At 36.0% G+C, this 26702-nt stretch overlaps 1 protein-coding gene across 8 annotated transcripts in view; it reads right to left on the bottom strand.

Annotated features, from left to right (window-relative positions):
* Positions 1-26702, bottom strand: part of CNTN5 (contactin 5) — a 673480-nt gene that overhangs the window by 542796 nt on the left and 103982 nt on the right. Inside the window, exon 1 of one of the 8 annotated variants that reach the window (XM_026847723.1) lies at positions 20160-20248. The exons of 6 other annotated variants lie outside the window; for them this stretch is intronic. The gene's annotated coding sequence lies outside the window, so the exon portion shown is untranslated. Of the gene's footprint in view, positions 1-20159; positions 20249-26702 lie in introns of those variants that run through there. One more of the 8 variants, XM_026847696.1, reaches the window with a different exon arrangement.

Genomic DNA, 26702 nt, shown 5'->3' with positions numbered 1-26702 from the left:
CCACCAATGCCACAACTTGCATTATTTCTAAACATGACTTTTCCAAATTGAAGGAAGAATTATTAAAAATTTTTTTTTTTTCAGTTCAGGCACATCCCCTCTCAAAACCTCACTAATAAAGATCTCCCTGTGTTACTTGCATACAGCTAACATGGGTACGGTACAAAGGACAAAATTCACTTGCCTGACTCTCGACAGTAACAATTGTAAACTGACATGAGTGAGCTGCAACGTTAGGCTGCAGCCATATGAGTCTTATCTCTACATGAGTCATATTGAATATCTAGGCAGTAAACACAAATGAGCAGAAAGTTCAGGCTTTGAGTTATTCAAAGCAAATCATTAGTTCCACATTTTCTGTGAAATTTTGATGAAGACAGTGAAGTACAGCCATAGTGTTGCAGGTGCCCCCGCCCAGTGAGAGCAGAGCTCCTTGGCTGCCGAGGTGTGGCAGCTCAGGGCTGCCCTTGTTCTCGGGGCCTCGCGGTATTTGGGGCCTTTGGCCAATGGCAGCCGCTATTGACTCCAGGTCAGACTGGGCCTGGGTATCAATGGAGTGCCCTGGGGGAGCCACTGGGAGCTCGTCCCCTGGAGCAGCAGCTGTGGTCGAGGACTCTCCCCCGGGGTCAGGACGCTGCCCAAGGAAACTCCTTGAGGGGCCTTGGGTCGGGACGCTGCCCGGAGCAGGTCCTCGGGGTTGAGATCCCTCACTTGTCAGGTGAGTGGGAGAGCGTTTTGGGTTGTCATTAAACCCGAGGTAGCAGGGCTTTGTAAAGCGTTTGGGGTTGTCTTTAACCCCCAGGGAGCAGGGCTCTGTCTGCGTTTTGGGTTGGCGTTAAACCCTATAGAGTTCTTTGTTCTGCGTTCTGGGTTGCTGTTAAACCCTAGAAAGCTGTTCTGTTCTCCTCTCATAGACATTCGAACCTGTAATTTATGGAGAGCTAGTTAATTGTGTTAATAGTTGTGGGGTTTTTTTGGTGGTTGTTTGTTGATTTGAGAGCATCCGTAACACATAGATAAGTATTATGTGGTGATGCTGGTTTGTACTGAGTCAACTTAACAGAACGCTGTCAATTTAAGAGTCTCACTCCTGTGTGTTTTTTGTAGCTTTTTTTGTTATTGTTAGTACTGCATGAGACTGGAAAGGGGAAAATTCCCTGTTCAGCTTTGCTGCAGACTTTACAAACTTCTTCTATTATATAGTTAATATCAATGCTGCCGTCTGTCTATAGTTTTCTCTGGTTTTTGTGTGCCTCTTTAAAAAGACAGAAAAGCACATTAAAATGAAACACCAAAACCCATATGATCTGTCTGCTTATGGTTCCTGACTCTGTTAGAGTTTGTATCTGATAGGAGTCAACCTGAGGTCTGGCATCATTTCCATGGACTGTTTGTGCATTTTACATTAGATTACTGGGTAAAAAAAGAGCTGATGTTGAGACTAATGTTTTGGTCTGCTGTCTGCTAGCTGACTGCCTTAACCACTTAGCTAGAGTCAAGTTTCCAGCTGTTTGTCCTCCTTTTGTCCTCCAGGCTCTTCTGTTGCCTCTTATACAGAGGTTCAGCTTGAAGAGAAGGTGCCTAAGCCTAAGCCTAGGAGTAGTAAGTTTCCAGAAGCTATTTTACCTTTCAGGCTAAGAAAAGCATGAAATCTCAAGTCTCCTACTTTGTAGTTTAGAGATTTTATCTTTGGACTTAAAAGGAAAGTGAACAGTGGTATCAATGCCTCCTCCTTTTCTGGTACTTTTAAATAAAAATGGTGGTGATACTGTATCAGATAGTGAACTTAATTATGTCAGTATGAGATAGTCATGTAAAACCTACCAAAAACCTTTACATAAAGGCATTATAACAAATACTGCATCCATCAAAGGATTTAAAATCTGAGATATCTGTGAACAAGCTTTGAAGGAAATATGTGCAGAACAGTTAACTTGACAGATTCTTGGATATCTACAGTAGCAGAACTTTAAGCAACTAACCAAATGCTATAGCAGAAATGGATAAGCTACAGAGTCTCAGATAGTTACACAAACCTTTTGTGGATTTTATGTCTTGGACTTAAATGATAAAATCTTAAATAAATATCACATCTCACTTCATATTTTTTCTGTAAGTCCCAGCCTTAAACTCTATGCCTGTACTGAAAACTCGGTGTTTGTGAGCTTTTTGATTAGCTTTGGCTGAGTAGGTACATTCCTGGACTAAATTCATAAATACTTTACCGTGTTTGGACAGCTTCACTCATTCTTTTTGGTCAGGAGTTCTTCATTATAGGAAAATACATATCTCTGTAGATGTCACAGGCTTCACATTGGTCCTAAAGGTTTTAAGAATCAATTTGGACTTAATTACATCTGATTTGATTACCCAGTACTTAATATGTAAACTGCTTGGTGCAATTGTTTCAAGTGGGTAAGAGAGAAGAAGGGATTAGATCTTTCTGTGGAGGTTAAAAAAAATCCTTTCTGGATCCATTACCAATATGGTTCTGCAATCTTTTCACAGCCATTAATGAAGAGGTGTGAGTGCAGCCTAAGTGAATGGTCAAAGCTCAGAAAACCGTTTTGGTCAGCTTTGGGGTACTCCATTGCAGCTGAATTAATCTTCAATAAATAAGACAACCCACCATGCTCAGCTAGACCAGAGCTTTGAAACAGAAACAAAACTTTGATATTACCTCTGTAGAATCAGGAATTACAGGAAGAACAAGGGACTCAGAGCTTATGATTGACTGATGGTCAGACTCTCCCTACAGACTTTTGGTTCATATACTTTAGACAAAGAATATTTTAGAGCATTTGAATGTATGGACACAAGTAAAATTCCTTGTCAGACGTGTGGGATATAAATAATGGCAATGTCAGTAGTTCAGTTCGTATGCCAATTCATACTCATTAGAATTTTATCCTAAAACACACAACTGGAGTACAAAGTTCCTGATTAGAAAAAATGAGATCTCCAAGGTGACACAATAACAAAAAAGGTGGATGAGCAAATCTCCCCACTGTACTCATCTAGATCCCTAGGAGATATCGTTTTCATTACTTCCACGTTAAGAACTTAGTGTACATCTGTCCCCTGGTCTTCTCCAGGGTTACCCTGTGGCTGCCTACGCAATCTCTCTGTGCTCGCTCTGCATTTTCACTGTACTCTTTTCTTCTTCCTGCACATCTCACCTTGCACTTGAAAAGTCCTCCGAGCTACTTATAAATTTCTAAATGTTTTCAGGAAAGGAGCAATCCCTGCCTTCTTCAGTTGGCTTTCATTTGACCCTGGTAGCAGTCTGCCTTCCTCTCCACAGACCATCTTGCCTTAATAGAATGAAATAGGCCATACACCAGCACATGCTAGACAGTGAACAAACAAATAAATCACTCACTGCAAACTACTACAGTGGCTGGTCTTCAATGGTCAGTGTTTATTCCTCTCACAAAGAGCACAAATATGCCCTCTGCAAACAGACTGCTGGCAGTGAGGAAAGTCTCTTCCTTTTTACCTTAGAAAGACACTGACACACTTGGAGACCTTAAAGGCTGAACTGCTAACCTCTAGTCTTTCAAAAATTCCCCCAAAATCCACAATTTCCCTAGCACACTAGAGGATCACTGCTTTTGAGAAAGTTTTCTACTCTGAAGATTTTTTGCAAAAATGCATTTTGGGCTAAGTGTCGCTAATGCTCCTCCTGCTCTCACTCCCCTTCTTCTCTAGAGTCTGTGCCAACCCTTGACATTTACACATCCAAATAATGAATTTTATCCTTATTTTTTTCCTAAAACTGTGATAATTTTACCTTTCAAATCACAAAATTTAGGAATAGATATTCTTATCTCTGAATTTCTCTGCCTTTATCCATTTGCAGTACAAGGTTATTTAAGTGTATGTCTTTGACTGTATTACTTAATGCCAGAGACATTATTATTTCCTTCCCTTTCAGCTGATGCACATATTCAGTTAAAAATCAATTGTGTGCCACATCCGCAAACATACCCTCAGTCTTATTTCCTCTCGTTTATATTTTCCACTCTTTGCTTGGATAGTTAAACTTCCATTAATACCACTCAGGCCATATCAACGTATTTTAAAAAGTTCCATCATTTCACAGTCCAATTGCTATCTGTGGCAACATGACCTCCTGCATAACATTCATAGAGCTATTTATTGTACAAAGCTATAACCTCAGTCTATAATGTCCCTTCACTCTTAATTTCATAAATAGATTTTGATAGCTGTCTCAAGTGCAGCTCCAAATGCTTTTTCTTGGATCAGGTTAGGAAAGCTAAAGACCTGATAGAATTAAATCTGGCCAGGGATGTCAAGGGCAACAAAAAAAAGCTTCTATAGGTACGTCAGTGATAAAAGGAAGAGTAGGGGAAATGTGGGCCCTCTCCAGAAGGAAGCAGGAAACCTGTTTATCTGGGTTATGAAGATGGATGAGGTTCTCAGCGATCTTTTTTTCTCAGTCTTCACCAGCAAGTGTTCCAGCCACACCACCCAAGACACAGAAGGCAAAGGCAGGGACTGGGAGAAGGAAGAGTCCTGAGGGAACTGTCGGAAGTGCCCAGTGACTGGAAAGAGGGACATATAACCCCCATTTTAAAACGGGGCAAAAAGGAAGACCCGGGGAACTAGAAAATTAGGAGGTGACTAGTGACAGCCAACATGGCTTCACTAACAGCAAATCATGCCTGACAAATCTGGTGGCCTTCTACAATGGGGTTACACCACTGATGGAGAAGGGAAGAGCAACTGACATCATCTACCTGGACTTGTGCAAAGCATCTGACACAGTCCTGCATGACATCCAAGTAGAGAGCAGTGATGAGTGGTGTTCTTCAGGGGTTGGTATTGGGACTTGTGCTGTTTAACATCTTTGTTGGTGACATGGACAGTGGGATTGAGTGCACCCTCAGACAAGTTTGCCAACACCAAGCTGTGTGGTGTGGTTGACATGCTGGAGGGAAGGGATGTGCCATCCAGAGGGACCTGGACAGGCTTTAGAGGTGGGCCCGTGCAAACAAGGCCAAGCGCAAGGTCCTTCCTGCACATGGGTCGAGGCAATTCTAAGCATAAATATAGTCTGGGAGGAGGATGGATTGAAAGAGGAGAAGGACTTGGGGATGTTAGTTGATGAGAAGCTCAACATGACCTAGTAATGTGCACTTGCAGCCCAGAAATCCAGATGTACCCCGGGCTGCATCAAAAGAAGTGTGACTAGCAGGTTGAGGGAGGTGATTCTCCCCCTGTACTCCATTTTTGTGAATCCTCACCTAGAGTACTGTGTCCAACTCTGGGGCCCCCAACATAAGAAGGGCATGGACTTGTTGGAGCAAGTCCAGAGGAGGGACCCCACTCTGGCACAGGTGACAAGCGTGAGTAGTCCTCCCCATGAGGAAGAATGAGTTGCTGAGACAAGAAGTGATGGACTGACCACAACCTCCATTCCCTGTGCTCCTGTTCCACTGAGTGGGGTTGAGATAGATAAAATTGGGAGTAAAGTTAAGCCTGGGTAGCAGAGAAGGGTGGGGGCAAGGTATTTTTAAGATTTAGATTTCTTATTATCCTATTCTGATTTGATTGGAAATAAATTAAACTAATTTCCCCAAGTGAAGTGTGTTTTGCTCATGTGACGGTAATTGGTGAGTGATCTCTCCCTCCCCTTATCTCAACCCACGAGAGCTCAGGAAGGAAGTGATAGAGTAGCTTTGGTGGGCACCTGGCGTCAAACCAGGGTCAAACCACCACAAAGTGCTACATCGACTTTAATTTGATTTCCTTTGCATTTTCACCTTCAGCATGTACAAGATCAAGTTAAGAGCAACGGACAAGTTTGTGTTTGGTATGTCTTTTGAATTTCCCTCTGATTGCCTGGTTTTCTTCTGAGAAATAAGAAACAACCGTTGTATTAGAACTGTGTTAGGTAAAGTGATCATTGATTAATTTATCAGCAAATATATATGCCAGTATTTCTAAGTAACACTGCTTTTCCTAGTTTTACAGTATCAATACTTTAACATATAAGAAAATGCTTTTGGCTCTATTAGACAAAAAAAAACTAATACTGAGTCCTGAAAGAATAAATTCAGTGCAGTGGTATCTGCCTATCCTCCTTTGAATACATCAGGAATATCCCAGTTTATACAGGGGTAAAAGTCTGCAGTCAATGTATTGTGTTGGTCAAATGAAAAGAGATTTTTTTTCCCCTTAAATTTTATTGTTTATTATTTTTGTTATTACTAACGTTGGTATTTTTAAATTATTCTCTGAAATTGTAAAAAAAAAAAAAAAAACAAAACAACAAAACAAAAAAACCCAATAATCAAACACTGTGATTTTGCTTACTATTAAGAGATATTATTTTTTCATTTATAACATATAGATATCTTCCAGTTCCTCTAGGAAATTAAAATGAAGCAGTTTACAGCTGCAGTCAAAGCAAACATCATCTGCAATTTATTATTCCTGTGATTTGTCAAAAAAGCGCAATAAAATATTCAATAATTTATCATTCAACAAAATTCTTGTCTCTTTGCCTAAATATGGCTGCGTTCTCTCTGTCTCTCTTACACTCTTAACTTTTGAAGCTCAGCCAGTTCCAAGTCCAGTTATTACTCAGTTACTGTGTTCTAAGTAAGAAGAATCCTGTGCAACCTCAGCAAATAGTGTCTGGAGCCATTTATATTTCTGGAAGTAACCACAGTTTCATTGATAGTAAGTAAAGCAAAGATTCCTTCAAAAATTGCAGGATCATAGATGCAGTCAGTGCATTATTGGAGATTAGGAAACCATGTATATTTGGGAAATTAAATTGAAAAAAAAAAACAACCATAAATTGTATTTTTTTTTTTTAAATATTTCTCTTACTCCTTTGCACTCAAAGACTTTCACTCTTCTCATCTGAGTTCCAGAACAAGTAAGATACAAGACAAATATATCTTGTGCTGAAAGGATTGCTGTTGAACAAATTTCCTTCATTTTAATAATTATGCAACATTGATAGTTATTACATAGTAAAATTATGAGTCTGGAAAAAATGCCAAGCAAGGCTTCTGTTTGTTGGGGGTTTTTTGGTAATAGTTTTTTAATTACTAGAGACTGGAGTTTTCCCAGTAGTCTAGAAAAAATCAATTAAAACTAATAAAAAAGAGAGGAGGAGAGACAGCCTGTGTTTGAAGAGTAAAGTATCCTTGCTGCTTCCTCAAATGCTGAATTTGAAACAAAATTAGATGGATATTCATCTGACTGACTATTTTTACATATTTTCAAGGCTGGAACCTTTTATTCTGTTCTGAAAATTAAAACAAACAAACAAACAAACAAAACAAAAACCAACCAACAAAACAACAAACAAAACAAACCATAAAAAAATTATTTCAGTTAGAAAAATGTTACCAACATACTTTTAAGCACTGAGATGTTTATTTAAAAAAATAGAAATATCTGCCTAAGAAAGTTTTGCAGACAGAGTAAAATTGATTATAGACACTGAGATAGGAAATGGGGAATCATTCATTATTACTTCATAGGGAGAATATCAGTCCAGTCAGCAAAAATTTATTCTTTTAGAAATATTATTTTCTAAATAGAAACCCTCCTTTTTCAATGTTTTTACAAAAGTACTATCAATTAGTTTCCATGTGTAATAGACATGTTACACTAAAAGCAGAAAATTACATAATTTTTTTTTAAAGTGTATTTTATTTGTTTTCATTCAATAAGTTATTTTCTGCCTACTTTTCCTTCAGAAGTAAGAAGTCAATGTAAGTTACTCCAAATTAAGTATAATATATCTCTTAAAAATATAAAAGACATAAGGTTTTAAACTAAAAGAGGTAGATTCAAATTAGATCTAAGGAATAAAATTGTTCTATTCTGTCCTTGAATGAGGCCTAAAATAATATGGTCAGAGTGACTCCAGTACATGAAGAGATTTAGTTTCTTTGTTGCACATCAGCAATGCAGATGTTGCTATTTGTTAAGTTGAATCCCTGCATTAATTTATTAATGAAAAGATTTACTGGACAGTTTATTAACGATGCTATGATTTTGAAATTATGATAGAGATAAGTGGTGGAAAGGCTGAGTTTAGACAAACCTCTGTCATGGGTCTGTTTCCACTCTGGTAAACATTTCTTCCCCATTCCATAATACTTCAGGGTAAGTAGAGACTATATATTGCCTCTTAGAGGCAAGAATAACATTTTTAAAGTAAGTCCTGGCTTTATTTCTTCATATTTGCATGACTCAGTGAGTGATAGAAAACCCATGCCTTTGGCTGTGCCTATCAGCCAAAGCATCCACCTCCTTAAATGAAAGGAGAACCTTTAATTTACCTGGTATTTCTAGCTGAGGTATTGTACAAGGCACTAAGTACACAGTTGTTAAGGAAACAGACAGTGCCCTGCTGAGGCAATGAATGACAAAATAGATGGTCTAGTGCTCGACACAATACTACACTGTCCACTAGCAAGTTATTTTGTCATGCCTTACTAGTGGACAGTGCCTGTATGAAATACAAGCAAGATCATTTCTGTATCTCTCTAAAGCATGTCATAAGCTCCAGTGACACACACGCGCTCCTTGCTGTTAACAGTGGTGGCGCTTCTGAAACAAAAGGGGTGGGATAACGTCATGAGGATTTCTTACTAAAACTCAGTTCCTTGCAAGCCCTCTCTGCAGTCTGAGGACACCAGTGATGGATGCAGTTTACAACAGGTCTCTGTTTCCTCTGATACTGAATATGAAAACAGTACTCTACAAGGCTGGCTCAGGGTGAGTTAAAAGATAACTTTACTCACTGGATACTCACTCAGCACTACGTTAAAGTCACAAACTGGGCTGTAGCATGTTATGTAAAAAATTTGCCAGTTGTGAAGTTTGGAGTTACACTGGCCACTCCCTTCCCATTTTTAGAATGGCTAAAATGAGACCCGTTTCAACACCGTTGGTTAAAGTTTCTAGGTCATAAAAGCTTGTGTGATGCCTTTAGAGAAAAATTAAATAATTACATGATGTCAATCTAAAATTTGCTTTGCTATTTTAGTCTTCTAACACAAGTTTTCTTATTATGAAAACTGTACTGTTGCTTTGTGAAATAGCTGCTCAGTGAAAACAACGAAAATATGCAGCTTTACTGTGTTTAATGCAGGTTTCTACTAACTGTAGAGGTGCTGTATATAATGTATCTAGCTATGTGTGCATTTCTGTGTACATATCTATTTGAATATATATTCATACCTGCCATTAGTGATAAAATAAGATCAATATTTTAATTAAAATTGGTTTTGTCAAAGAATAAAAGATTTCTATATTATTTTAGTTCAAGGAATTAATAGCTATGTGTAGTTACAGTTTCAGAAGGAACAGTCTATGTTACAGTTTTAAATGTTCTCATATTGTCAGGAACTTAGCAAGGTCTTAAAAAAATTACCAACATATTAATCCTGGCTCATGTTTTCATTGGCTTTGCTTGAAATACGAATTGCTTTTATAATTGGGCACTGCCTATGTTGTTAGGGTAATGTAAATGTATTAGTGTATGCAATTGTTAATTGAATTCTTACACTCCAGGAGAAACAGAAAAGCAAACTTTGTCCTTCTGTTGCCTTCTTATATTATAAAATTTAAATAAATAAATAACTAAATAACAGTAAAGAAGAAAAACAAACAAACCCCCAAACCAGAAGCATTTTCAGCAGCAAATGTCTTAAATTCCCCAGGTTTCCTGTTGCTTCTGCATTGTTCATAATGATTTGTGGCACTGGTGGATAATACTACACAATAGGTATTGCCCTCTCCTACTTAGAACAAAAACAGAAGCTAGGTTTGCTTCAGAAGCAAAAGATCTGTTGGGTTCATACTGTAGACTGAATAATAAACTAATGCATTAGAACCATATTGACTATCACTATTTGTGACTTACAAAATAACTCTGTTTAAGAGACTTCTATATCTAAACCCATTCATTCCTTAGTTCTCTATGCCACAAAGCATTGTGCATCACAACTATTTTTGGGAAAATGTACTTCAACCAAAAAATTAAGTTGAAAATTTTCTTGGGGTGATGTTTTCGGAAGTTAGGGTCCTCTGGAGCAGAAGTCACATGTGTATTAGGCTAGTATTCAGCAAAACCAAGATCATTATTGTGTTTCCAAGGATTTTTTCTTATGGCAATAATAGAGTCAATTATAGTTTCTATTTATGAATTAGAAGAAATTCTGTTTACAAATCAGAAGAATTCATTAAAAAAAAAAAAAAAAAAAAATTCCCTCCCTAATAATGTCTATTCCCCTTCCCTTCCCTTCCCTTTTATAATCAGCACTGATAAAGAGCAATGATCAATCAACATGTCTGATATCTTTGCTGCAATTTATAGTTCTTTAGTTTATTTACCTCTAGTGATACATTTCACCCTTATTTAAAAGTCTAAAATAAGTCAGATGACTTTCCTCCTGGAAATGCTAGTCTCACTTATTTTCTTCAGCTCTCCAAAAATGGTCTAGACGAACTCCTATTTCTACACTCTCGATGTCTAAAATTAAGTGAGATAAATGATGCCTCTCAAGCATCTGAGTAGATCTTGCCAGTTTAGAGACGTCTAGATGACAGAATATAATATATTACATAATCCTATTTAAAAATGTGTTCAAGTCCTCAAAATGTTAATGTAATTTTCATCTTTAGTCATGTCAGACAACATCATCACTGTCAAAGTCAATTCAGAATATTCAGTAGTGTGCTTTTCATGGCTTCCTGCACATACATCTGATTCTTCTTAGATTGTTCAGAAAGCCCATCGGCCTTTGGAAACCATTGAGGGGATGGATTTACTCTCCAGTACATTCTTTGTGATCTTCAGGGCTGAGACCAGCAAAAGGCCTGGAAATCTTTGGATGTTACACCTTCTGTGTATTCCTTTCCTGCTCACTATCCTTACTTTCCCAAGAGTGGTCTTGGTCAAGTCCACAGTATCAAGCTGAGTGGGCCAGAAGGAATGGATACTGATCTAACTCCCATCACTAGCAAAAACACTATTGGTGCTGGAAATGCTGGCTTATCTACATATTTTCCTACTAGTGGCTCTATTTATAGTGACACTTTCACTCATTAGTAAGGCATGGAAGTAGCCACAAGGAATATATATGTATATTAGTGAAACATTAGTGTGAGGCTACATACTCATATACGAGTTCCCATGCATTCATACTGTTTCTGAGCATCGTCCTGAGACAATTTTGTCCTGTGACAATTAGTACTCTACAAGGTAACGCCCAGTCCTAAGGCCCATTCTTGATAGGCTACCTCATGCTGGAGGAGAGTTAGGTCAGAGGTGCTAGTGCAAATGTGCCTTGGCCATTATATTTATTAGGCTAGGAATAACCCAGAACTCTTCGGTAGTAGAACTAAAATGTCAGTTTTAATTAGCCCTAAATCTCAAATTGTTAAATTCACCTAAAAGAACCAAGAAGGGATGGACATTATGATTTGAGATAGAATAATAGTCCAGTAACTTTGACAAATACTCAGAAAATATTAACAATGGAAAATACATCAAGTGTAAATGTATTATACATGATGCTGCAGTAGATTTTCAACAGAGGAGCCCAAGTATCCGTCTTCTCCTAAAGTATCCAGATGGATTTACAGAGTATTGCATCAGAAAAATATAAAATTATTCTGAAAAGTTAACCAGAACCTGTATTTTACCTGTATTATGTACATACATAATGTATGTATTTTTTTTTCCGTTCATGCTTGTTTATTTTCCATTTACTTTAAGTTCTCCAATTCACAAAACTGACATTTGATTCACACAGTAATATTTTTTGTACTTTAAGAGAAATCAATTAAATTATGATTTAGACTTTGCAGGGAGTTAATGGATAACAATTTAAAGAACTATTGCTGTGCTTCAAGTAACATCAAGTATCTTATTCTGCCTACATAACTTTTGTCTTCCTACTGCTTAAGCAGCTATTAGGAAGTGTTCCTGACACTGTCTTATGCTGCGTATCTGAAGAATTCCACCCCGTTGCATCTGATCCGATGTTTTACATTGGTTACCATAACATTTAAGAGACAAAATAAGGCCATTACACAAAGTTAGTCCAGATGCATTTGTTCAGGAAAAAAAAAAAATCAAACCCAAGACAGATTCTAAACTGAAAAGCTATGAAAATCAGGATTAAAAAAAAAAAAAATGCTCGGGGAATTTAGGAACCATATTCAGTCAAACTCAGCCTGGAATAATTGTGTATCTGAAGGTATTCAATATGCTAAAAGCAGCTGTGATCTAAATGGAAGATTAAGCCACACAGAAAAAAATGGTTATGATTAGATGCAAGCAGCAAAAGAGTGCCATAAGCAATACTTCCCATGCAGCAGGGCAGGGATACTGAGGTGTTTTAGCTGCAAAGCACCACTTTGGTGACTCAAAGCAGCCATAAACCTCATATGAATTCATCAGCCTGAACATACCAGGGGATCTGACCTTTTTGAATATGAAGCTGTTGCACATTGCAGTCTATTTGCTATTTGAACTTATGTGTGAGAAATTTAAGCATTTAGTGTGATTTGCATTTTTCTTCACTTGAATTGGTATTGGCTTTATTTTGATCTACTGCAGCAAACGTATAGCAGGAACAACAGAGCAAAGGCACCTGTTGCCTTATTTACTTAATATAAATGCAAACCCAACATGAGAAATTAAATAGTCCACTTACACCTCAACACTTTTAAGGGTACAGTATAAAATAGATGATTAATTTTCCTCGTGAAGAAATTAATCCCTACCTCACGACTGGTAACGTAAACACTCCAGAGAGACTACGAAGGGAAAGACCTTGATTAGATGCCTATTTGGTGTTTCTTCCACTACTACATGATTGCTCTTGTCCACTTTGAAAGTCTATTTATATCAGCACTGCATATGACCATTAGTATTTTTTCATAGTTATAGTCAACTGCTAGCTCACTTTCATCTTTCACCTGCAATTATCTAAATCCTGATATTTAGCCTCTCTAGCTGTAACAAAATTATATACATTATGTATATGAATATTCTGGTTTATGATCCTTTCAAAATTAAATGTTCTCTTTAGAAGTACATCTAGCATATGGGCATAAGCACTGACTGCTTCATCATACCTGGGCACAGGTAAGCAGAAAGTACGATCGTAACCAGGTCTGCTGAGTCCTAGTTAATAATGCAAGTGGAAATGGGGAATCCATGATCAGCAACTATCCTTGGTTTCCATATGGCAACACAAACAATTGACATCATGAATCACAGCTCATCCCCTCATTGTCTGGAGGAAAGATAAACATTTGCTGAATTGGAAACAGGGATTGGTCTAAGATGTACCAACAGAAAAGCCTTCCAAGAATTCTTGACTGTCTCTGAATGTTTTGATCTGTATTCTGTTTTTCTGAGGAATAATTATTTAACTTCTCTGTGAAAAAGAGGACGTTTTACTAGTAAGCTTCACACATGCTGACATTTCAGAAGGTTGCTATATTAGTCCTAGCATTCAGAGACATGGTTTATTGATTCGCCCACAGTATTCTCCTACAAATTATTGAACTACTCACCATTGTAGTGATGCAAATAGCTAATAAGTAAGCAGAATGTAAAATTACTTTATTTAGGTTTAAAAGAAAATAAAGTTTTAATAGAGCCTGTACTATACCAGTTCTAGACAGGTAGTAAATTTTGTTTGCAGTTTTTCAGGCTTTATGGACCAGTCTGCCATCCCCAAATTAGTTGCAGCTTCATATTTCATGGAGCTTATACATTCAGTTGTGAGGTGAAAATGCTGCTGTTCTTCCAGCAGTTCTTTACCACATTTGCATCTTCAAACCTCAATGTGCTGCTCCAGGAATTAAAGTTGTCCTGCACCTTCCCTTTATTTACTACAGGTTGTAATTCACTCCTAAGTTACATTTGTGTGAATCAGGAAAGATTGTGGCAATAAGTGGAAATGCACCATGGAAAGAAGTATGGGCTACTGTTTATTCCTCAAGAAAGCATTTGTTATTAAGATTAATAGCTTATTCTGACAAAGGGAGATAATAGACATTCTAAAGCATCGCCCCTGACATTAGCTTTTAAAGGCATGTACAGACTACCATAAAGGATGGAAACATTATGCAGGGTATTACAGGTATTCCACAAGAGCTGTGGAGTATTCTGTTACAGAAGCTTCATAATACATATAACCTGAAAAACTTTGACTGTAAAGCATCCTGCTACAGTTTTTTTTTTTTTTTTTTTTTTTTTTTTTTTTTTTAACTCAAAAACCTCAAAAGAGGTTTTGGTCAACTTACTGTTTGCTTTTGTTTACTGGTCATAGAATTTAAAAGTTTTCTTTTGCTCCAAGAACTATAATAGATTGACTACTGAAATACTGGTACAGTGTATGCAATACAAAGATAATCACAAGAATAGTGGCAGTATTGGAACTTTTCCCTGTTGTCCAAACCGTCACAGAAAAATAGCAAAAGCAGTGATTAGTTACACCTGGACCATTTTCTGTGAAGGTAGTCATTATGCTACAGCACACATTTAAGACTTCTTTTGATGAGAAAGAGTGTTTTTCAGTCTCTTTAGATCCTCCATATAGTTTTTTTCATTTGAGAATTTTTGCATTTTCTCTTAAACAAACTAGAAATTTTACTAAGAATTATCTCTGTAAAATACTTCATTTTCCGTATAACATAAAAAAAAAAAAAAAAAAAAAAAAAAAAAGGACCAACCTCACTGTGGTTTTATGGGAAAATATGTTTTATGGAAAAATTAAAAATTAAAAAAAAAAGTCACTTGACTATTTTAATACATGAAAACAAAATTATTGTAGAGATCTCCTGGAAATATTAAGGTTCTTAAACAGAAGCCATCTAGCTGAGTTTCTGAAAACCAAATGACTACAGACATACCTTCTTGATAATTTGGAAATACCTGGATGGAAACACTTACAAAACATTCAGAAATTCCTTTTTTTCTAGCTTCTGAGAAATTGTGTGTCCTGCAGAATTCAGCTCAGCAGCTCTTGGCACTATGGGGATGTCAGGTCCAGTGGAGGAATGAGTTCTTAGAAGAGCACATTGATGGCTCTGAGACTCCCAAGAGCAGGCAGACTCGGCATCAACCTGTCCTTTTGCATTGTCTGTGGGCTTGGCAGTTCTGAAGTGACAGAGCTGATGGTGGGCAAATTTATCCAAAGTGGGTTTTATAGCTTAGGCTGCAGTCCTTGTGGCCTCAGGGGGCGGCTATCATACCTGAAATAGTCACTTCAGAGCAAGTTTGAGTGTATCTACAGTATACTCTAGTCATTTCTATGACCGCAGTTCTGAAGTGCTTTTATTTTTATCCATTGCACCAAGTTTTTATGCTTTGCTCATAAATGGCAGAGCAAACAAAACCCTACCTCATCCATGGTTGTTACGTGCTCTAATTACTTACTTCAAATGACATGATTCTTCCATAAAACTTTTAGAATACCTTTAAAAGCTCTCAACAGCGTAGAGCTGAAAGCCAAATGTATAGGTTATAATTCATTTACACTTTGTAAATCTTTGTAACTTCTCAATAGGTGCCACAAATCATATCAGTATAGTGTGGTCTCACTTAAGCTTTATAAGAAATGCAATCTAAAATCTTCCAAGTAGGAAATTCTGGGGTTTATTTCATTGGTATAATTCCAACCTGTAACTTCTCCTCTTTGAGTCCCGATCATTAGCTGGCTTCTCCAGAGAGAAGTCCACATACTGCAGCTGTTACATGTCTAAGAATCAAATAGAGCTTTAGTGTTTTATTTGTATTCAGTTCTTCCATGTTACAAACTCCTAGTTTAATTAAACTGTAAGGTTCTGGGGTTTTGGGCGCTCTGTAACAGCCAGCAAGCAGTGGGTGAGTGTATACATAGAGAGATTTAAGATCCTAATTACAGAGAGAGGAAATGTATGAAGAATATTTCTTTAATGCTATTTTTATCTAAGAGATTTATAGGATCCCTTTCTACTAAGCATTATGGTAATCATTAATTATATTATAAAGTGGTTTGTTGTTGTTTTTTTTTTTTTTTCCTATAAAATCCGTTGTGTTTAACTTCCTAATGCTTGAACACTGGTTTTCAACCCTCATGTAGTTTCAATGTAATACACAGAAAGAAACTTCTGTGATACAATAGATTGATCCAATATTATGTCACTGGTTTCTCATCTAGTTTCTTTTGGAATATTATTGATTTTCAGTGATTTTGTGTGTACACGTGCAACTGTAAAGCCAAGCGAGGCTATATAAAATAGACATCTTATTGGTTTTAACCCTCCACTATATTTTCATCTTTATCTTACTTTTCATTTTGTTTTAAATGTGGCCATCCTCTGTGATAATATTTATCATTCCTTTTTTTTTTAATTATTTTTATTTTCAATGAAGGCAACTGGTTTTCCATAAACTCAAACTGAGATGGGTGTCAGTTAAACAAAAATTAAGTCATGTAAATATGGATATACAGCAAGTGAGGGAACTAAAAACAAACAAGCAAGTTATATTTACGGTAGTGAAGGCAGACCAGTTCTCTGTCTGTCTCTCTGTCACCACCCTGGCAAATCTTCTGTGTTTGTGGGTTCTGTTTTTCTGTGGGAAGGTCTGCATATTCACTTATGACAGTAATTACCCAGAAATCTGGACCACTTTAGATAATCTTTATGTAAACAGTATGGAATGCACTGAGCTAAAGCCAATTCCAGTTTACTGAAGGCTGAGGAAGAAATATGGGGCTTCATGATTTATTGTCATTAAAAGTGTCTCTAATTGCATTTGAACAATTTTCACCTACTTTGAAAAATGGAGTAGAAAGCATTTGGGTCTAAATCTGCTATGTGTTTATGCTTTGTAAATACTCAGCAATACTCACAGAAGGTGTACATGAGAAAGGAGGGTGAATATTATATAAATTAATTTAGCCCTAAAGGTACTGTGTTCATGCTTTCAAGTAATTTACATGTGTTGTATAGAAAATTTACTGCGCAATAAAAGTAACACGAGGTTTTTCTCAAATGTTTAGGTACTGTTATCCTACCACTGAGATAGTTACAAAAAAATAATTCTCAAAAACTTCTATTACCATATGTGGATTTTTTCCCTTTTTTTAAGTTGTTCTCAGGAGAAAATGGAAAAAACAAAAAGATACCCCCTATTTAATTCTGCAATTTGGGAAAAAAAAAAAATACTATGTATGTATAGAGCATTGTAAGCCTCATTATGTAATTTCCCTTCTATTTTTAATTCTCATAATTCGCCTGCATTTCATAAAGTGCTCTGGAATTGAGCCAGTAAAGAATGCAATAACATGCTTTGCTTTGAACATGAGCAAAGTCTTCTGCATATACTGCCATTGAGATATCTTTTAAAATTACTTCCATGGGGAGCCAGTGAAAACGTATCCAGTCAGTGCATGCATAGTCGCTTTGTGCAGGCAAAGAGAGAGCAAAGAGCAGTGCCACCAGCAGCTCCACAGCTGGCACAGGCTGTCCATCCCTGGAGGGGCCAGGCACAGGGTCCTCTGTCAGGAGTGTCAGAGTCAGCACGATTTTAATAAATTAAGTAAAAGTAATGTTTGTTTGCCATGTGAATAATCAGAATTTATATGATGTATCACAACATTAGAACCAAATATCTCTGGCCACAATGATTTCACATTACAACTTCATACAACTAAAATATTCTGAAAGGAGAGAAAAATGCTCTATAACATCATGGAAAACACTGAAATAAATATAGGCAACATATCCAAAATTTTAAAGTACCCTTTCCATGTAGAAGAGCTTAATCAATAAGTGGATATATGCTTCTTCTGAAGTTCAAAAATTTTCAAACAGGAACTATAGCTCAAAAACAGTGCTGGAGTCGAGTATATGAAACAAGACAAATTATTCCACACAATACTTAAATATAATTACAGATCAACCCAAAAAGTAGGCTACCTTAAACATAGGTCATGATTATCAAAGTACACAATGGTTTTAAAGTGCAACTAGACTTTTTTTATGATGGGAAAAGCATTAAGCCAAAGTAAGAGGGTGAAATTACATCAGACTTATTAGAGACCACAAGCCAAAAGCAAACATACATTAGTATGGCAAAGTTTTGTGACTAAGAGATTGTATCTCTTAGACTTCTGAAGAATGATTCAGTTTTATGGACAAAGTATTTTTAATAACTTCTGTGTGGAAATACACTTTAATTACTTCCTGAAATGAGTCAGATTCTATATAACAGGACTTCAAATAGGTGTTTCAAATCTGTATACAGGCCCTCAGTAAAAACAGTCCTTGGTGGAAATAAAGCCATCCTCACCTTTTCAACTAATGAAGGAAAGATCTAATAATATTCCCTCTATTAAGTAATGAGAATGCAACATTTAATTATTTTTGCTATACATGATAAGCAGTACATTTGAAGGCATACAATTGCGTTCTTTTCCCTGTAAGTCTTTTTTTTTTTTTTTTTTTAAGTTCAGTTATTCATCTGTCACTAAAACCATGTTTCGTATACATTTCAGGCCACTGTTCCCCAATGTTGGATCTAGAACTGTCTGCAGCAAAGTTCATGAGGTTCTTATGTGATTTGCTCAATACTTTTTACAAATAATGAGGTCTTAGTGTTTTATTAACCATATTCAAGTAGCATGTCAATATGTTTACAAGGAAAACTACTCAGTCCTTTCTTGCTTAAATATAGCAAGGGAGTTGACCCATTGTCATCCATTGACTTCAGTGGGCTCATAAAAACAACAGAAGCCAACATCTCCTGTAACAATTCACAAAGAAGAAAGGACTTAAGGATCATTTTGAAACACTACAATTCCTTATGACAGAAGAGATGCTTTTCAGAATGGCACTTTGTTGCTTACAGTTGGCACCAGAATTTCAGTTCTGCAGTTGTTAACATAGCACTGATGAAGAAGAACATAGAAGTTATGGGATAGCAACTGAGTCCTTTGAGAAAATGAGGATAACAACATCAAACAATCAAAAAAATGCCAGCACTTCACTGAAACTGTTAAAGCAGATATGACAGAGGTAAAAAGATGCTGAGTTATAATCAGTATTTATTCATGTTGGATTGGAAATGTTTTTCTCCACCCCCAGTAACCTGTTTGGTGGAACCATGTTTTAAAGAGCATTTAATAGTAATTTCTAAAATAATAATCAGTACACTCTGTGCTGAAGGTTAATCCTTTGGGTATTAATTTAGCTTTATCACAAAGCAGACAGAGTGTCTGTATTCATCTCACTGCACTTAACATATTACCAAAATTAAGGTCTCTATAGGCAAAAATAGCTTTACTTCAAAACAGTGGAGCTTATTTGATGCAAAAGTAAATACAGTGTTTATTGCAACCGCTTCAGTACACAGCACAAGAATATGCATTTAGTACTTAAAGTGATTCATCTGAATCCTTTGAGGAGTACAGGCGCTCCAGCTCTGCTGTTTATTTATACATGCCATATATTCTGCAAATTTCTGTTGGCATCCAGAAAATTCAGTTTCATACTAAAATAGCCTCTGATACTCAATCTTTTAAAAATTGCAGTCAAATACCCTGTTAAAATATAAAGCTTTATACAGTATATTAAATTACAAACAGCTATGAACTAACTAAATATATTTTCTCAGTTGTAATTAAAATAATTTCACAACTTTTAAAAGACCATTCCTATTATTAAAAATAAAAATAGGTAGCCACACTCACTAAAGAAACCTTACTTTTAGTCATGACTTTATCTGTGCAGATCATTGTTCTTGTTTAAATGTGTTTTAATACATGTTACTCATTGCAAAAGTGAGGATTTACATAGCCATATGTTACAGTGCTTTATTACAAAGTATTAACATAGACAGGGTGATCAAAGTCATGTTACTTCCCTCAGACTCACTGGAAGTATTTCCCAAACCACCATGAAACACTGAATGAATAGCTAAAAAATGCCAGTGTTTATATGGACAATTACTATGTGACAAACAGGCTCATCTTGTCATTACCTATTATTAAGCATTCACAGGCATATGAGGTTTTTCATCAACCATGACCAGATTGGTACAAAACAAGAAATAAATATATGAAATGCTATGCTGGTATCATGATGGTTACCTGTGTTAATGTGGTCACTTGGAATATGGTCAAATGCTAGACCTGTCCCAGCTCCTCCTTAGCAGGTAGTGTTCCCATTAGCAATGCAGTACAGCAGGACAGCAACAGCTTAGCAGGGTGAAATTCAGTGTCTGTGATACAATTACTGCACTACTGATTACTTCAGACTTTGGCGAGTTAATCCTTGGGGTATTAATTTACTGTTCTGACTGTACAAAACAGATCCTGGCGCTTTACCCCTTTGAGGGTTGTTGCTGTAATTATTCCATATGGCATCACCAGTAAGGTTTTCCTATGCTACTTTCCAGATAACCAGATTTCAGGATATTTTCAAGTCAGTCAGCTAATGGAAAAGAACTTTGTGCTGCTTTCGATCACCACACAATACAGCAATCCTATTCTGAGAAGAATTTAATTAAATTAGGAAGATACTTCCTTATTTCAAAAAAGTCTTTCTGAAAGTAAGTTCTAAACTATTATTCTGATCAAACAGAATTCTGGTTTTATATACTGATATAGGTAGAGGTTTATCAACCTGTATTATGACAAGTAAGAAAATTTAAAACCATTTTATTCAGAAATAATGAACTGGGCTATCTGATAAGTCTGAATGCTCCAACACTATTTTTCTGAAACTAAAATTGGAAAAAAATATGATTTAAAAAAAAATCCTGCTTTGGTAAATAAAGTGTACTGGTTTCATAATAGTTATATATCTTAGTGTCAAAGTTTTCAATAACAATTGATATCTACTTGGATTTAGTTGCAACTTGGAAAGTAAAAAACATTATCAGAAGTAAAATCAACATAAAGTCAGTCTCTAAAGGTGGAAACTCCAAGGCAAGGATGATACCTACTGACTATGAAGTTAATCTTGATTTTGACATATTTATTCTATTTTCTACTCTGTTACAGTATTTTATTTCAGTAAAGAACAAAGAAACACTTTCCAGAGCTCTTTGTCAAGATCTTTCTTGATAGAGTCCTAAATAACCTAATTAAGCTTGAGAGAGGGCAGTATTGTCAAGGATTAAAGGCTGTCTAGGGGAAACACATCAAAGTTTGCAATTGAAAAAACATTTTTCCTTATGATAAAGGTCAACAGTACACATCTTAAAGTCTCAGGAAGAGAATATTAATTTATCTTGTTTATATTATCTTAGTGCTAAAAAGCAAAATTTTGCAATGAGACAGCATTTACTTAGATTTTGGGAGTACTGGTAAAGATTTCACATCTCCACCGAATTAGCAAATAGATAAACTAAACGTTTCAGACTAAATGTTCAGCTGAAGAAACTGACCTCAGCATCATTTTAGAAAATCCACTTAAGATCTCTTTGCAAATTCTAAATAATAATAATAAAAGACAACATTAGTTTTTATGAAATAAATAAGATAATAAGCAATCTGAAGCATATGTTAATGCCTCTATATGAATCAATGCTGCAGATTCATTTGGTTATGTTACCTGAAGTATCCATAAGACCCTCTTCTTACAGAAGGAAGAGAGGAATACAGAGAAGAGCACTGAGGCTGACTGAAAGCATGGAGCTCTTGCACAAGAAGGACCAGCATGATAAAAACTGTGATAATATAGTACTTATATTGTAATTAAAAAAAAAAAAGTATATAAATATAATTATTAGATTGGTTGACTTACACAGCTGTTCTTATTACTATTATTACCACTGAATGGAGTTCATGAAAGTCACTTTACGATTATACACTACAAGCCTGGATGGAATTTCACAGCTTCTTGTCTGACCACTTTGAAAGGTTTTTGCTGCTTTCTTTTCAGGCTGCAAAGTAGCTCCTTCAGGTTTACCCACTGCTGACTAGCTTTTGATAATACTGCTCATTTGTTCGTTGTGGCTCATCTGAACTGTTCCTTCCTTTTACATATCAGAACATTGTTGTGTTGATGAATACAAGCAGCCCCTTTGATCTGTGGGCATTTTTTTAAAGCAACCAGTAAATGGCTGCATAGCAGTTAAGTAGTAATTACTGTTTTGAAATTTTCTTCTTTAAAGCAAAGCAGTGCTTTAGAGAAATATCCTCTCTCAATTTTTGTTTTTAATTACAATTTACAGATGTACCTTAACATTATCATTGGGCATTTCCAACAGCATTGAACTACTCTTAAAAAAAAAAAAAAAGTCATACCTGCAAAATAATTTGATCTTGCCATTGTTTGCAGTGTTTCAAAGTGGCATTTATTTAACCAAATATAGCTCTCCACGTGTCGCACCTAGGCAAGTAATTTTTGTATCAGTTTGTAGTCAAGGAAGAGAAAAGGACACTTCTTAGGTGGGAATTATATCATCTTAAAGAAGACATCCAAATTCCATCAAATGCATCCAGCTATAAAAGCAGCTGTTTCTCTCCCTTGACTATAAAGGGAAGCTGATTAGCAATGTCTGCTTGGCTCAGTCTACACTGCACATGTCTAAGACAAGCTGATATAAATCCCTAGATTCTGCTTTCCTTTAACCTCTGGGCTCTTTCATTTGAGTATCATTTCAATACATCACCTGTACCACTGGAAAGATTCCAAAGCCTTAGTATTCCTCCCTGAATTTTGTATTACTGGCATTTCAAGCACTGGTTTAAGAAGCTGCTAAAAAGCAACTATGGCCTTAAGGAACCAAAAATAATTCCCTCTCAATATTCACTGAAGAAAATGAATTCCAAATCCAAATTCTGATCTCTTATGTGATAGAAACAATACAGGGCTGCCTCGTCAGCCTTGAGCTCTCTCTTATAAAACACCGGGGTGGAGATTTAGTAATCAGAAAAAACATTTTCATGCCTGAGTGACATTACTTTGTTGCATTTGCCCTTCAAGTCCTCCCAAAGCAAAAAGTTCTCAATGCCTTCAATCTATGATTGGAATCAGAATTTATAATGCTTAGGTCATGGTGAATTTAAGCAAAATTTGATGCACAATTTAAAAGTAAAGTGATAATAAAAAGTATGTGATTATTCCGTTCAAGTAAATCCATCTGAAAATAAGCTAAATACGCTTAAATATGCTACTGTATGTCAGTCATTTACCTAGCTGCAAACACAATTAACAGCTGGATCAATAATTTTCAAACTCTCAGTTTAAAATAAGTGAATGCAGTCTTTAGACAAAAGCTGAGTGTTCTTCAAATATCTTAATATGTTACATTGCAAGTTGAAGTAGGCTTTATATTCTGAAGCAAAATATGGCCAAAATCAAACACCATTATGCCAGATGCACAAGGTCTGTGTATGTTACCAATTATGTGACAGAACATGCCACAGGCCATTTGTTTTACTGAGGATGACTGAAATGATAAAACCAGAAAGGCAATTAATTACTGCAGTTTAGAAACTTTACTTCAATCCAGTCAATATTTAGGTTCTAATTTTCTCTTTCTGCATGCACAAATTGAAGTCTCAACAGGTATTAATATAATTTTGTTACAGATAGGTGTGGATGAGATCTATAGATTAAGTCTATTCAGTAACACTCAGAAATGCTGTACATTCTAAAGCTTTGTGAGGCTCTCAGATGAGAAAACAGTTAAGTGCAAATATGATTAGTTTCACAGGAAAACAAATCTCCAGATTCACAATTTGGCAAATTCCAATATGTAATATGTGATATTAGGTGTAGGAAGGAGCATAAGAAAAATAATCAGATGATGATAGTCTGTTCCTTGGGTATCTACTTGACCTCTGTAAGAGAATGCCTTAAACCTTGAAATACAAAACTTAATATACCTTCCAAAGTTCTGATAATTATGATAATTCTGTTAGATACATTTATATCTATATAATTACTCACTTCTCTTTTGAATCATCTTTAATTTGTGGTCTCAATGATCATAGAATCATAAAATGGTTCTATTTGGAAGGCACCTTAAAGATCACCTAGTTCCACCCCCCCTGCCATGGGCAGGGACACCTTCCACTGGACCAGGTTGCTCAAAGCCCCGTCCAACCTGGCCTTAATACTCAATAGCAGTGTTTTACACAATCTTACATGTTTCACAAATGATTAAACACCAGACCAATTTACCAAGTGACCTTCAGTGACTGAATACTGTAATTTAGTTGAAAATATTGTCATGTTAATATGTAATGAGATAGGAAAACAAAACCTCTCATCTTTCTGTTTTTCAGTCCATAATACACTAACATCATGTCCACTTCTGACTTCTAAGGCCAGCTGTTTTTGTGAAAGACAGTCCACTCTCATTTTCATCTCCATTCCCCCATTACTCTCTACCACATTCTTCTTTCATATAATGGCTTTGATGTTTTTTTTGTCTATAGCTTTACCAAGAGTAGACTCCTACTTACCTTAAATTCAATTCTCCAAATTCAATAAAAGCTTTGCTTTTTAATAAAAGCCCATGAACCGGACTCTTTTGAGGGATCTCAGGTGCTCATGTCCAACACAGAATAATAAATGGGACTGAATGATAAAAACAGGTATAACTGATTAAATTCCTATAAGATACTTTTCATTCAGAGCATGCTGTCTTCCTCCATACCTTTCCCTTTATAAAAATTTATTCTCATATAATTTCAATTTTTGAACATCCTACAGTCGTAGCCACTTATTTCAATGAGATTCAATAATATATGAGTGACTTATGATTGTGTGCATAGAACTGTAGGGGAGGAAAAAAAAAAAAGAAAGAAACTGAATTTCACTTCTCTTGGCAGCATCATTATTATAACCATTTACTGACCTGACTCCAATAATAATAAATATACTTTCATATTGGGTAAGAATATACATCTTTTCAATGTCAACATAGTCTTGTGTTTAGCACACTCTAAAAGTTTAAACATTTGTTTTAAATCCATGGAAGAAATTAATATAGGGCTGATCCTTTGAGAATGGGAATACCTTATCTTTACTGCAATGCACTAACAAACGTAGATTGATTCATATAGAACAACCATTTTGCAGTGAGTCGACTGCTATTGTGTCATGTCCTGTTCATTGCAATCACTTGGCTCTTTCAAGACTTCAAGAGAAATGTATTACACTAGAATGTCTTGATTATTAAAAAAAAAAAAAAAATAAAAATTACCTGGCCCAAAATGAACAACTATGCCTGGTTTAGAAAGGATTTTCAGTACAATTCAAACCGCATGCACGTCATGGAACAGATTATTACTGACATTGGGGTGGCCTGTTCTTTAACTGGCTCAGTGGAGATGTAAGCATGCTTCCCATCAGAATGACAGGTACAGGCTGTCCAAATGTGCATGAGTTGACTACAGTGAGTGGATTAAAAATAGCAAGGATGGAAGAATAGACAATAAGGAAAGTGGAAAGAATGTGGAAAACACTTATAAGAAATTCAACATAATTTACCTATATGGAATGTCTCAAACACTTCTGAAATGCAAAATGTTCTAGGCAATTTCTTTTAAAGTAAAAACTAATAATCATTTCACTACAGATTTCAAGCCTGAAGGCAACAGAATCACAGATATTCATGCACAGTATGTGAGGGAAATATTGGAACTTTTGGAAAAAAAAAGAAATGCACTTTTATAGGTTCTTAATCCCATGCTCATGACAAATATCTCAAAATATGTGTTACTTAATTGGTAAGCAAAGAAAAACCACTTTTATCTTGTTTAATCTTCAATACTCATTTTAATCTTCAGTGCATGTCCATTCTGGAGAAATTTGCTGGATCGCATGCAGGTACTGCTATGGATGACTGTGAAGTGTGTGTACAGATAGTGTCTGTTATACTGTTTCTGTCACTTCTCCCAAGATCACTTTATACAGACTGCTTGTGTCTATCTATTTATATATACCTTTTACAGGTTACTTTTGCCAACAGAGTGTCATTCATCTCAGTTTATGCCAGGTCACTATTCCTCATATTATGGAAATAAATAGTACAGAAAACTTCATTAGGGTGATTTGCAGCTGATGGTGTTTACAGTGATGAGACGAGTTTAACAAAAGGTTATTTCAGTGCCCAATCTGGAATGAGTTACAATATGTCTATACTAAATTATCATTGTTCTGCTTGTAGCTCGTGCTGGCCATGAGCCAGCTCCAGTACAGAAACTGCATGACTACATTGTGAAACACTAAATCCCAGATAATATACCGTGACTCTCCTCAGGAATTAACAACTCAGGTGTGGTGACCTAACTACCATCATCACGTAGCATTTTGTTAGTTTGAAACATTGGTAAATTACATCCACATTTCTCCTTAACTGACTGCATTATTAGTAATTTTGGTTTCTAAGTAATTTTGGTTTCTAAGTTTGCTTGTTACCCTAATGTATGGGTGAACTGGGTGTTCTCAATCAAAACTAAAGTAAAACAACAAAGAAAAGAAGATCTCTTCTGCAGTGTTTCTTCTTCCTTATATGGGAGTCATGTTTTAGCTTCCCTAGTAAAGTCTGTTCTTCCTAGTCGAAGTGTTTCTGCCATCTATAGTGTAACTGAACTGAGGACACCAGTTCCAATTTTGCCAACAGGGCTCCTTTCAAGGTTAAAGGGCTGCGAAGGAATTAATTTCCACTT

This window comes from Athene cunicularia (assembly GCF_003259725.1).
Source record: "Athene cunicularia isolate RWA chromosome 1 unlocalized genomic scaffold, athCun1 chr1_part1, whole genome shotgun sequence".
In the NCBI taxonomy this organism is placed as follows: Eukaryota; Metazoa; Chordata; class Aves; order Strigiformes; family Strigidae; genus Athene; species Athene cunicularia.
Note: the sequence above shows the minus strand (reverse complement) of the source record. Positions and strands in the feature narration are given on the sequence as shown.